The following is a 12,146-nucleotide window of genomic DNA, read 5'->3' on the forward strand; positions in this document are numbered from 1 at the left end:
TGGGGAGTGGCCAAACCAGTTCCTCGGAGACCAAGCTGAAGCCCCAGACAGGTGTAAACAAGGTTGATGGACCATTACCTGCTAAGTGGCCATTCTTTGGCATGCAAGGGGGCAGAGGCAAAAAATCTACATCTAAGCAAAGAAACAGCATGGAGCTCCCTTCCACACAGACTGCCTGCTGCCTTGCTCCTGGCTGGAAATGCTTCTCCAAGGGGGGACAGGACTACAAAAAGAAGGAGCAGAAACCCCAAGGCACCCCCTCCTCTCTCTCTCTCTCTGCCCATCAGTTCAGTGCACCAGAAGTGACAAAGGAAGCAGCATTGAACTGGAGAAGGGGTCCTGACCTAAGCAGTTCGGTCAGTAAGACTGCTGAGGGCATGTGGAGAGAAAAACTTTCTTTGAGTTTAACATAGTTTAGGCACCAGTTGTGTTTAACCTTTATTTTTCTTGTAACCATTGCTGACTTGTAAGCCTCATGACTTGTACTCACTTAACATCTCTCTCTTTGTAGTTAATAAACTTTTTCTCATTGTTTTATCTAATCCAGTGTGTTTTTTAAATGGGAGTGTCCAGGAAACTCCATTTGGGGTGGCAAGTTAAGTGCATAATAGTTCTATTAAAGCAATAATGGACTTTGTATGAATTTGTATTGCCCAGGAGAGGGCTGGGCAGTACAGGACATACAGTTCTGGGGGAAAATCCAGGACTGGCGGTGTGTTAGGGTTACCCTGCAGTATAACCAAGGCTGGTAAGAGCAAAGGTGTGGCTGGCCGGCTGCAGCACACACACAGATGTAGCCGGGAGTGACTTGCAGGCTGGAGGCTGTTTGTGAGCAGTCCGGGCTGGAGGCTGCAGCAGCAAAGCCATGTAAAGGGCAGCCCAGGTTACAGGGCAGGGTCACACAGCTACTCATTAATCTGGATTGTACCCTGGGTACATCAGAAACACCCACTTTGCACTCACTGGTCCAGAGTCTCTGCTGCATTCGCTCTTTGCTGGTCACAGAAGGTGAGTGGGCAGGTGAAGTCATCCATAATGATTTCACCATGGTAGGCTGAGTCAAGAGTTGTCCACTGAAATATCAGATGCTCAGAGCTGAGTTGGTCTAATCTATTCCTCTGCTGGATTCATTGCTCAACCTTTTTCATATTTCTGCATGGTACGCATATGAATAGATCTCTTATCCACTTATATTTTATGTTTGACTTGAATAACTGCAATTACATGTAAGGCAGCAACCCTCCCCCAACTTAAGACTGTTCAGTAACTATCCATATTTAACCCTTGTATATAGCAGGGTAGGTGCTCCCAGCCTAGAAGTTACATTTCAGTGGTACTTTTGGAGGGGGGCATGGAGACGGAGATATTATTGCACTAACAAATATAATGTAGGTGAAACACCGACTGACCCCAGTCATCGGGATTGAACCTGGGGCCTCTGGAGTTTAGTGCATGAGCCTCTACTGCATGAGCTAAAAGCCAACTGGCTCCTAGCTAAGGCTGTAGAGCAGACTCATTTTATATCTCTCTCTAAGTGGTCTCGGTGTTACTAAATGGGACAGAACACCACACCCCAGAAGGTGTGTGGGTTACATAGGGATCTGTCTTGATTGGTTCCAAGGGGATGGACAAAACTGTGAATTTGTGGAGATGCAAGATGAGGTGATGAAAGGAAGCCGGGAATTCCCATTGAGAGCCTAGCTTTGGCAGTGGGAGTGTAAAAGTCCCACGTGTGTAGCTATGTTGTGTAATAAAGAAAATTAAATACACAAAACTAGATTAACAGCACAGATCAGATTAAAACCGCAAAAATCAGGAAATTCAAAGGCCAGGGCTGAGAAACCTCTTTTTAGAACTGAATGGACTATCCTATCTCCAGCCTTCACTGTGGAATTCTATTTTTGCTTTTGTGGGTACTTAAGAAAGTCAGTTTATTGCACATAGTCTAAATATTGTGATGTGTATGTATTCTAACCGTCTAAATGTGATTCAGTGACTCATTCTCAATCTATTTTGTTCTCCACACTCCTCCCACTTTGATATAAATCAGGAGTAGCTCCTCTGAAATTGGCAAATTCTATGCTGATATAACCCTCTGTGGGAAAAGAATTGTGCTTTATATGTTTATAAACAGTGAAAGAATATGCATATCTCTACACTCACAGAGTTCACATTCCAAAAAGGTTCTCTTCCTCCAACGTCCAGTAAAAAAGTTGAATTTCTGCTTTAAAACTTGCAAATATCTGGTAGATGGATGGCACAATCTGCAAATCCCAAATGCAGAATCCAGAGAAAGTCAAATGTCTATGGCACAGCAGCTCTATTAATTGCCCGGAGAGAAAAGTTCTGGGATATAAGATCCTTGGGCTAAAGATCTGGATTCTGCTTTTTGGAATGAGTAGCGTAGGATGTTCTTTAGTCAAAGACATTTTCCTGATCCCAAATTCCAATCAGTGCAATTCTCTGTGGACACTTATTTTGGTTTGAATGTTTTTTATCTGTTTAGCTTAAACTTATTCTAATTGATTTAACATATATCAGTTTAAACGAGGGTTATTTTGGTTTAAGAGAGCCTTTCACACTCACTTAACTAAATCTGTTTAAAATAGCACCTTAAATTAGATCAGTGCAAATCTGCATGTAGACAGGCCCAGAGAAATGCTTTCTGTCTGAGCAGTGAATTAAGCTGACCAGAGATAGGAAATGGGAAGTGGGTTTTCCTTTCCCTTCCCACAAAAGTAGAAATCCTGGTTTAGAGCATCACGGAAAGTCCCGTGTGAGCTTATGCTGTGTTTTGTAAGAACTCCCGAATCTTATACAATCATAGAATCATAGAATATTAGGGTTTGAAGGGGCCTCAGGAGGTCATCTAGTCCAACCCCCTGCTCAAAGCAGGACCAATCCCCAACTAAATCATCCCAGCCAGGGCTTTGTCAAGCCTGATCTTAAAAACCTCTAAGGAAGGAGATTCCACTACCTCCCTAGGTAACCCATTCCAGTGCTTCACCACACTCCTACTGAAAAAGTTTTTCCTAATATCCAACCTAAACCTCCCCCGCTACAACTTGAGACCATTACTCCTTGTTCTGTCATCTTCTACCACTGAGAACAGTCTAGATACATCCTCTTTGGAACCCCCTTTCAGGTAGTTGAAAGCAGCTATCAAATCCCCCCTCATTCTTCTCTTCTGCAGGCTAAACAATCTCAGTTCCCTCAGCCTCTCCTCATAAGTCATGTGCTCCAGCCCCCTAATCATCTTTGTTGATCTCCACTGGACTCTCTCCAATTTATCCACATCCTTCTTGTAGTGTGGGGCCCAAAACTGGACACAGTACTCCAGATGAGGCCTCACAAGTGTTGAATAGAGGGGAATGATCACAGCCTTCGATCTGCTGGCAATGCTTCTACTTATACAGCCCAAAATGCCATTAGCCTTCTTGGCAACAAGGGCACACTGTTGACTCATATCCAGCTTCTCGTCCACTGTAACTCCTAGGTCCTTTTCTGCAAAATTGCTGCGTAGCCTTCGGTCCCTAGTCTGTAGCAGTGCATGGGATTCTTCCGTCCGAAGTGCAGGATTCTGCACTTGTCCTTGTTGAACCTCATCAGATTTTTTTTGGCCCAATCCTCTAATATGTCTAGGTCCTTCTGTATCCTATCCCTACCCTCCAGCATATCTACCACTCCTCCCAGTTTAGTGTCATCTGCAAACTTGCTGAGGGTGCAGTCCACACCATCCTCCAGATCGTTAATGAAGATATTGAACAAAACTGGCGCCAGGACCGACCCTTGGGGCACTCCACTTGATACCGGCTGCCAACTAGACATAGAGCCATTGATCACTACCCATTGAGCCCGACGATCTAGCCAGCTTTCTATCCACCTTATAGTCCACTCATCCAGCCCATACTTCTTTAACTTGCTGGCAAGAATACAGTGGGAGACCGTATCAAAAGCTTTCCAAAAGTCAAGGAATAACACGTCCACTGCTTTCCCCTCATCCACAGACCCAGTTATCTCCTCATAGAAGGCAATTAGGTTAGTCAGGCATGACTTGCCCTTGGTGAATCCATGTTGACTGTTCCTGATCACTTTCCTCTCCTCTAAGTGCTTATGCTTAAGCTGCAAATTCTGTGATATTCACCAGCATGCCTTTTAATATTTACTGGTGTGTTGGCTCTGTAAACATCATAACAACAGTTACAGACCTACATTCAATAGAATGCAGAATTTAATTTAACATAGAGAAATTATGCTGAAATAACTAAAACCTCCAATCCAATCCTCTTACTTAGCATCTAGATTGGGGGTGGCCAAACTTACTGACCCTCTGAGCCTCATACAACAATCTTCAGAAGTTCGAGAGCTGGGGCAGGTCTGCCTCAGTCCTGTGGGGAGGAGGTTCTCAAGGCATCAGTCCCGCAGGAAGCGCCTGCCAGGGCTTCATCCCCACTCCTGCAGACGCCCTGAGCCCCAGCAGGATTGCCATGTGTGGCTGAAGCCCTGAGACCCTTCTTCCCACTGGGCAGAAGCCAGAGGCCCTCCAATTTTTGCCAGAGTTTGCTGGCCTCATTCAGTTACATGGTGCTGCAGGGCCCCCTCCAATTTTTGCCAGAGTTTGCTGGCCTCATTCAGTTACATGGTGCTGCAGGGCCCCCTCCCTACAGCAGCTGCTGAAGCTGGCAAGCTGGGAGCTGCGGCCGTGGGGAGAGGCAACAGCAAACAGTTGGGCGCTGCAGGGAGAGCCACTGCTTTGCTGCCATCTCTCCCTGAGGAGCTAACGCAGCCGCCCCTCCCTGCAGCTCCCAGCAGTTTGCGGCTGCATCTCCACATGGAGCTAACACCCGGCAGCGTCAGGGAGGGGCCGCTGTGTGTAAGAGAGGGGGTGTGCTTCAAACTGTTGGGGGGGGGGCGGCAAACCTCCCCACTCGCATCAGGCACCAGTCGTCTCTGCCCCACCACCCTGCTGCAGGGCAGAAGCACCTAGCCTCTGTCCCTGCCCCTCCCCCGCCCAGCAGTCTGGTAGGCGGAGAATGGGGGGACTGGGGAGCTCTGTGAGCAGCACTTTAAGTGTAAAAGGGCCGCATGCGGCTCGTGAGCCGCGGTTTGGCCACCCTGATCTATAGAGTGTTGTTTATATTCCAGTTGTTCCCTGAGGTGCCAGTCAAGAATCAGGGCCCCTTGTGCTCGGCCCTGTGCGTACAGGTAGTCGGAGCGTTCAAGCCCCGAAGAATTTACAATCTAAATGGTGTGAGGGGAAAGTGTCCCAGGCCAGTGGCATAACCGGGTCTAGAATGTGGGGCTCCTAGTGCCCCATTCACTGGATTATACTTCTCCTCATGTTCAAAACACTCTACAGACATTACGGCCTTGGCTACACTTGCAAGTTGGAGCACATTAAATCAGCCCCAGGTGCCCTAACTCCTGAGGTGTCCACACTGGCAAGGCACTTAGAGCACCCGGACCCCGTGGCTCGAGCGCTCCTGGTAATCCACCTCTACAAGAAGCACAGAGCTTGCTGTGCCCCGGCTGGAGTTGGACGACGTGTTGCATTACTGCGCTGTGATTGGCCTCTGGAAACATCCCATAATCCCCTGAAGTCAAGTGCCCACTCTGGTCATTGTTTGAACTTGGCTGCAGACATGCAGATATCCCCTTTCAAAGCTCTGTTTCTGACAGTCGGCATGCTTATCTGCTCTGGGACACAAAGCAAACCATTACTGTGGAATGCTGTTGCTGCAGAGTCAGAGGTGTGTGTGTGTGTGTGTGTGTGTGTGTGTGTGTATGTGTGTGTGTGAGAGAGAGAGAGAGAGGCGGGGGCTGATGGGTTTCCCCCTTCCCCCTGCTGCTGTTTGAACTTACAAGACAGCATGCTGACACACTCTGCCCCCCAAAACACACTGTCTCTCCCCCCACGTACACACAACACACTCCCTGTCACACTCCCCACCCCCTGCTGTCAATCTAGTAGGATACCCATGGAACAATGGGACTGGGAAACCTGCATCACGTGATGCTGTGCCTGCCCCACTAGGCACTGCGAACCCTTTTCAAAGCACGTTGGAGCCACTTGCACACTGGGATAGCTACCACAATGCACTGCTCTCTGTGCCATTGCAAGAGCTGCTAATGTGGACATGCTCCTCAGTCACAAGGAGCACAGTGTGAACGCACAGCAGCTGTCTCCAAGGGCTGGTTTAACTCCCGGCGCTCTACATCTGCACGTGTAGATGCAGCCTAACGAACCCTCCCACCACCACTGTGAGGTAGGTGGCTAAGATTAGTTATACCCATTTTATAGATGAGGTGGGGAAAATGGGACAGAAAGGGGAAGAGATTTGCCTAAGGGCACACAGGGAGTTAGTGGCAGATTTTGGACTAGAATTCAGGACCTCCTGACCCCCCATCTTGTCCTTCCCCCTCCAGAGCACACTGTCTTACAGCCTTGTTAGCAGGGGTACGAAAGAGAGGTGAGATTTAGAAGAAAGACTCTGACCAAAGCTAATCCTGTACATAAATGCAAAGGCCATTTGGGGAATCTTGTTCTGCCCCTCTATATACAAACCTATAAGCCCCTCCCCGTTGATTTAAATGAGTCACAGGCATGCGTTAGCCAGCACATATGTTAGGCAGAGTATTCAACATATTAACATGTATTATGCACATGGTATTAATATAATATACATTATATAAATGTTGGGAAGTTATGATACCTGAATGTATTGTGCCCTTCCCACAGTCCTGTTCATTCATGTCAAGTATCTCACAACACTTTGCACAACTGCAGTCAGCTTTGGCGTTAGAAAATATGAAGCCGGCCAAAGCCAAGATACGTGAATGTTGAGTCTTAGCACAGGTTGGGATGCACCTGCCCAACTGGCTTAGAATGTGGTATCCAAAACCGAGATAAGGAAGGATGCAAGACAAGAAATTAAAGAACTGGTGGGTTGGATCTTGGGTGACGTATAAAGTGCCTTTATACTTGTAAACAGCCATGAATCCAGCATTGTGGCAGGGGGTTAGACAAGATGACCCTTGTGGTCCTTCCTAACCCCATGGTTCTATGATTCTATGATAAAGCTAAGTGGTTTTGCAGGTGTGTCGTTGAAGCATGTGTAAAGAGAACATGCTGCGAGATAAGAATTGCTTCTTGGAAGAAGGATATGTATATCTCCTTTTTGTATTGTACTCTTTTTTCTTTAGACAATACATTTGGTCTCTTGAACACTTTTCATACTGAACTGCAAGTGTAGTCAATCAAGCCATTTATCTGGGAGCAGACTTTCACCTGTGAAAGAGCAAATATATCTTGTAATAGCTACCAACAGCTAACGGGGTCACTTTTGTGTCTGATCCAGCCTCCGGTGAAACCTGTGTCGGTCATTCCACTGTCTTCAATGGAAGTTGGATCATATTCCTTCTGAAGAGTGGAGGAAGCAAATTTAGCACACACTTCAAGCTTGGCCGCGGGATCTTGTGGAGGCTGCTTCTTTCAAACAAGAGTCTGGATCTAAAAAAGCAACAAAAGTCTCCTGCACCTTATAGACTAACAGGCGTTCTGCAGCATGAGCTTTCGTGGGTGAATACCCACTTCTTCAGATGCAAGCCTTTCTTTCAAACAAATCATTTCAAAATCTTGGAATGAATTCCACTGCAATCAGTGTGTCCCTGGTGTTCCAGTGAAGTCTGTGGGGAAAACAATCAAAAAGACAAATGTGACACTCTTCCATTCCTCACCCTAAGGGCAAAAAATCTCCTGTCTAATCCATAGTGTGGGTCTACTGTGCACTTCATGGGTCTCCATGACACACTCCATACTTACATCTAGGCATGGAACTATCATTGACGTCAATGGGGCACTGAATTCAGAAGGTGCAATGGAAATCCGAGTGCGACTATGATGAGATGTCCCCCCTCCCCGCTTTCTCCTAACTATTGTCACCAGGATGTAGAAGAGACAGAAAATAAAATCTCAAATTCATTGCAAAGTTTCTGGCTTCCTGGCTCCTTTCTGGTCTCCTACCATAAGCACTTCGATAAATTAATGTCTCTGCTGTTTGACTCACATCATGCTAGGATCACTGGTTTTAACCACAATCCCTCTTTAGGAATGAGGATAAAGCCAAGACTTAATAGAAGCCATAATACCTATAGTTTTCTCCCTTTTTATTCATAGGCTTTATATATACATAGGACATTCTGCTGGTCATGAACTCTACGGGCCTGGTTTGAGTACAAAGCTTCTTAGGAAAGTATTTTCTCAGTGCTAATCTTTTGGCATGGGATTTAGCCTCTAAGACACAATTGTTGTTTTTATCCATCTATGAATGTTTTACTGATCAAGCTGGGTGGTCTTAAAGGCACCATATACAATTGTAAGCTGACTTTGGAGAACTGAGATGCAGTATCACTGATGAAAGTGAAAACATGAGACCAGTCGAATTCCTTGAATGCTACTTGTTCAGAGGTGGAGATTAGGGGCAATGCAAGGCAATGCAGCATTCTTCTCAAATGATTCATATGAGGTGATCTAGAGATGATGTCTTGATTGTAATTACCTCCAGCTGTCCCTCAGCCAACTAGAGATACTCAGTGCTATCATTCGGGAAGTATTGCCTCTGACAATAACAGCACCACTGGAAATAACAAAGTAGGTCCTTCAAACCAGTTTCCACCACTATGAGCTCAGGCACTGGTGCACCTGGGTCCCTCCTATTCTCTTTCTGTGGCACATAGAGTCTAGTCTCCTGTGGGCCATTGTACTTTGGTCTAATTTCAGTTGTTTGGTTTAGTGTACGGGTGCTGGGTGGTGTTGGTGGCCTGTGGTACACAGGAGGTCAGAATAGATGATCCAGTGGTCCCTTCTGGCCTTAAACCTAATCCTCGGAAGTAGCATTGAACATACCATTGCTGATCCATACAGTTGGCAGGTAGCTTCATGGCTGAATGTATTTAATCTCCACTGGGAATTCCTTCAAAGCCTGTGGAACATTCCGCAGTTTTGTTACACAAAATATTTCCAGCTATAATTGGAAGAAGAGTTCAATTTTTCATTACAAAACATTACTTTCATGTTTTGAATCTACTATATTGAAAACTATGGATAGAAATGCCACGCTTGATTAATAAGAGGATAGCAAAAGGAATATACTTCTGACCACCTGGACAGGGAGATTGTGAAATGCTCAGGGAGATTAAAGGGGCTATAAAAATAGAAAACTCAATAATAATGGGGGTTTTCAACTATCCTCAGACTGACTGGGCACATGTCACCTGTCACCTCTGGACGGGATGCAGAGATAATTTTTCTAGACAGCCGAAATGACTGCTTCAGTCCTGGAACCCACAAGGGAAAAGGAAATTCTTGATTTAGTCCTAAATAGAGCACAGGATCTGGTACAAAAGATCACTCAATCGCTCGGTAATAGTGACGATAATATAATTAAATTTAACATCCTTGTTGCAGAGGTGGGGAATGGGGGGTGGAAGAATACCAAAAAAGTCCACCACAGTAGTATATAACTTCTAAAAGGGGAACTACACAAAAACGAGAGAGCTAGTTATATGGAAATTAAAAGCAACAGTCACAGGAGTGAAATGCCTGCAAGCTGCATGGAAACTTTTTAGAAACACCATTATAGAAGCTCAAATTAAATGTATACCCCAAAATAAAAAAAAATAGTAAGAGGACCAAAAAAAAAAATGCCACTATGGCTAACCAGCAGAGAAAAGGAGAGGGTTAGAAGGCATCCTTTAAAAAATGGGAAGTCAAATCCTACTGAGGAAAATAGAAAGAAGCATAAACTCTGGCAAGTGAAGTGTAAAAGTATAATTAGCCAGGCCAAAAAAATTTTGAAGAGCAACTAGCAAAAGACTCAAAAACTAACAGCAATTTTTTTTTAGTACCTCAGAAGCAGGACGCCTGCCAAACAATCAGTGGGGCCACTGGATGATCGAGGTGCTAAAGGAGCACTCAGGGAACACAAGGCCATTATGGAGAGGCTAAATGGATTCTTTGCATTGGTCTTCACGCAGAGAATGTAAAGGAGATTCCCATGCCTGAGCCATTTGTTTTGGGTAGCAAATCTGAGGAACTGCCCAAGATTGAAGGGTTAGTAGAGGAGGTTTTGGAACAAACTGATAAATTAATCAGTGTTACATCACCAGGATCAGATGGTATTCACCCAAGAGCTCTGAGGAACTCAGATGTGAAATTGCAGAACTACTACTATTATGTAACCTATTACTTAAACCAGCTTCTGTACCAGATGACTGGAGGATAGCTAATGTGACACCATTTTTTTTAAAAAGCTCCAGAGGCTATCCTGGAAATTACAGGCCAGTAAGTGTAACTTCAGTACCACGCAAATTGGTTGAAACTATAGTAAAGAACAAAATGATCAGATACATAACTGAACATGATTTGTTGGGGAAGAGTCAACACAACTTTTGTACAGGGAAATCATGCCTCACCAATCTATTAGAATTCTTTGAGGGGGGTCAACAAACACGTGGAGAACAGTGATCCAGTAGATGTAGTGTACTTAGATTTCCAGAAAACATTTGACAGGGTCCCTCACCAAAGGCTCTTAAGCAAAGTAAGCTGTCATGGGGTAAGAGGGCAGTATCCTCTCATGGATCAGTAACTGCTTAAAAGACAAGAAACAAAGGAGAGGAATAAATATTCAGTTTTCAGAATGGAAAGAGGTAAATAGCGGTGCCCCCCAGGAATCTGTACTGGGACCAGTGCTGTTCAATATATTCATAAAATGACTCAATGCAGTCAAGTCCAAAGTTGACTGTGAAGAGGTACAAAGGGGTTTTACAAACCTGGGTGACTGGGCAACAAAATGGCAGCTGAAATTTAATGTTGATAAAATTCAAAGTAATGACCATTGGAAAACATAATCCCAACTATACTTACAAAGTGATGGGGTCTAAATTAGCTGTTACCACTCAAGAAAGAGATCTTGGAGTCATTGTGGATAGTTCTCTGAAAACATCTGCTCAATGTGCAGCGGCCGTCAAAAAAGCTAACAGAACGTTAGGAACCATTAAAAAAGGGAGAGATAATAAGAATGAATATCATAATGCCACTATACAAATCCATGCTACATCGACATCTTGAATACTCATGAAGTTCTAGTCTAGAGCTAGATGGGGTGAAAATTATATTCAGGAAGGGATTGCTATTTAGTCCACAGTAGTCAGTGTGTTTTACAAACAGCTGATTAAGCTTCACAACATCTGGTAGAGGTGGTAAATGGTGATACATCATGGTTTCATTTCTTCAGCAAATCATCAGGTACAGCAGTAAATGATACATGTAATGTCCAAAACTGTGAAAACAAAAGCTCTATATACATCCAGTGTCATGGAAATCCCTGTAAACCAACAAATACACTGGCACAGGTCTGAGAGAATTCCAGTCATTAGCCAATGAACTGCCATCATTGCCCACTGAAGGATAGGGCATCTGCTTTCCTGTGGGCTTGGTAGCTATCTGCCACTGCAAATTCAACTTGGCTGTGAGCAGTCTGCATCAGCGGGGATGCTGTTTTATCTGACACAGAACATCCTGGGATGCCATACCGACATGAAAACTTGCTCTTCTGTCGCATCCGTTCTTGAGCTGGTGCCTGAATAGATGTGACATTAGAATTACGACAGGAATGTTTGGATCCTGGGTTGTCTTGGAATCACTGCTTTGCTTGCTCCTTTCTTCAGAATGTACATTTACCGTTTAAAAATATGGAATTGCGTAAGTGACTTGCTAGGGCATCTGGGTCAAAGACTGATGCTGTTTACTTACAGAACAGCCTGGATGCCACCCCACCACTGTGGTTCAGCTTTGTCCCAGAGGGCGCCCTTCCAGAGGTTCAGGCTCCATGCCCATTCCAGGAAGTCTTGACAACTGCTGTCAGTTTGTGGTAGGGGATTTTACAATGTGGACGCTTGCCCACTACTGATTGGCCTGAAACCACTTATTCATTCCCCCAGACCATCTGTCAGGTGGTAATAAATATCACGGTAACCATCACAGTATCCATCCCTCGAGGCCTCCAGTCCCCTATTCTGAAGGCCAGCAAACACTCTTCCGCTCCACCCCAGCTTCCATCTGTTTAACACAAACCAGCTATAATCCT

This window comes from Mauremys reevesii, linkage group 11 (assembly GCF_016161935.1).
Source record: "Mauremys reevesii isolate NIE-2019 linkage group 11, ASM1616193v1, whole genome shotgun sequence".
Classification (NCBI taxonomy): domain Eukaryota; kingdom Metazoa; phylum Chordata; order Testudines; family Geoemydidae; genus Mauremys; species Mauremys reevesii.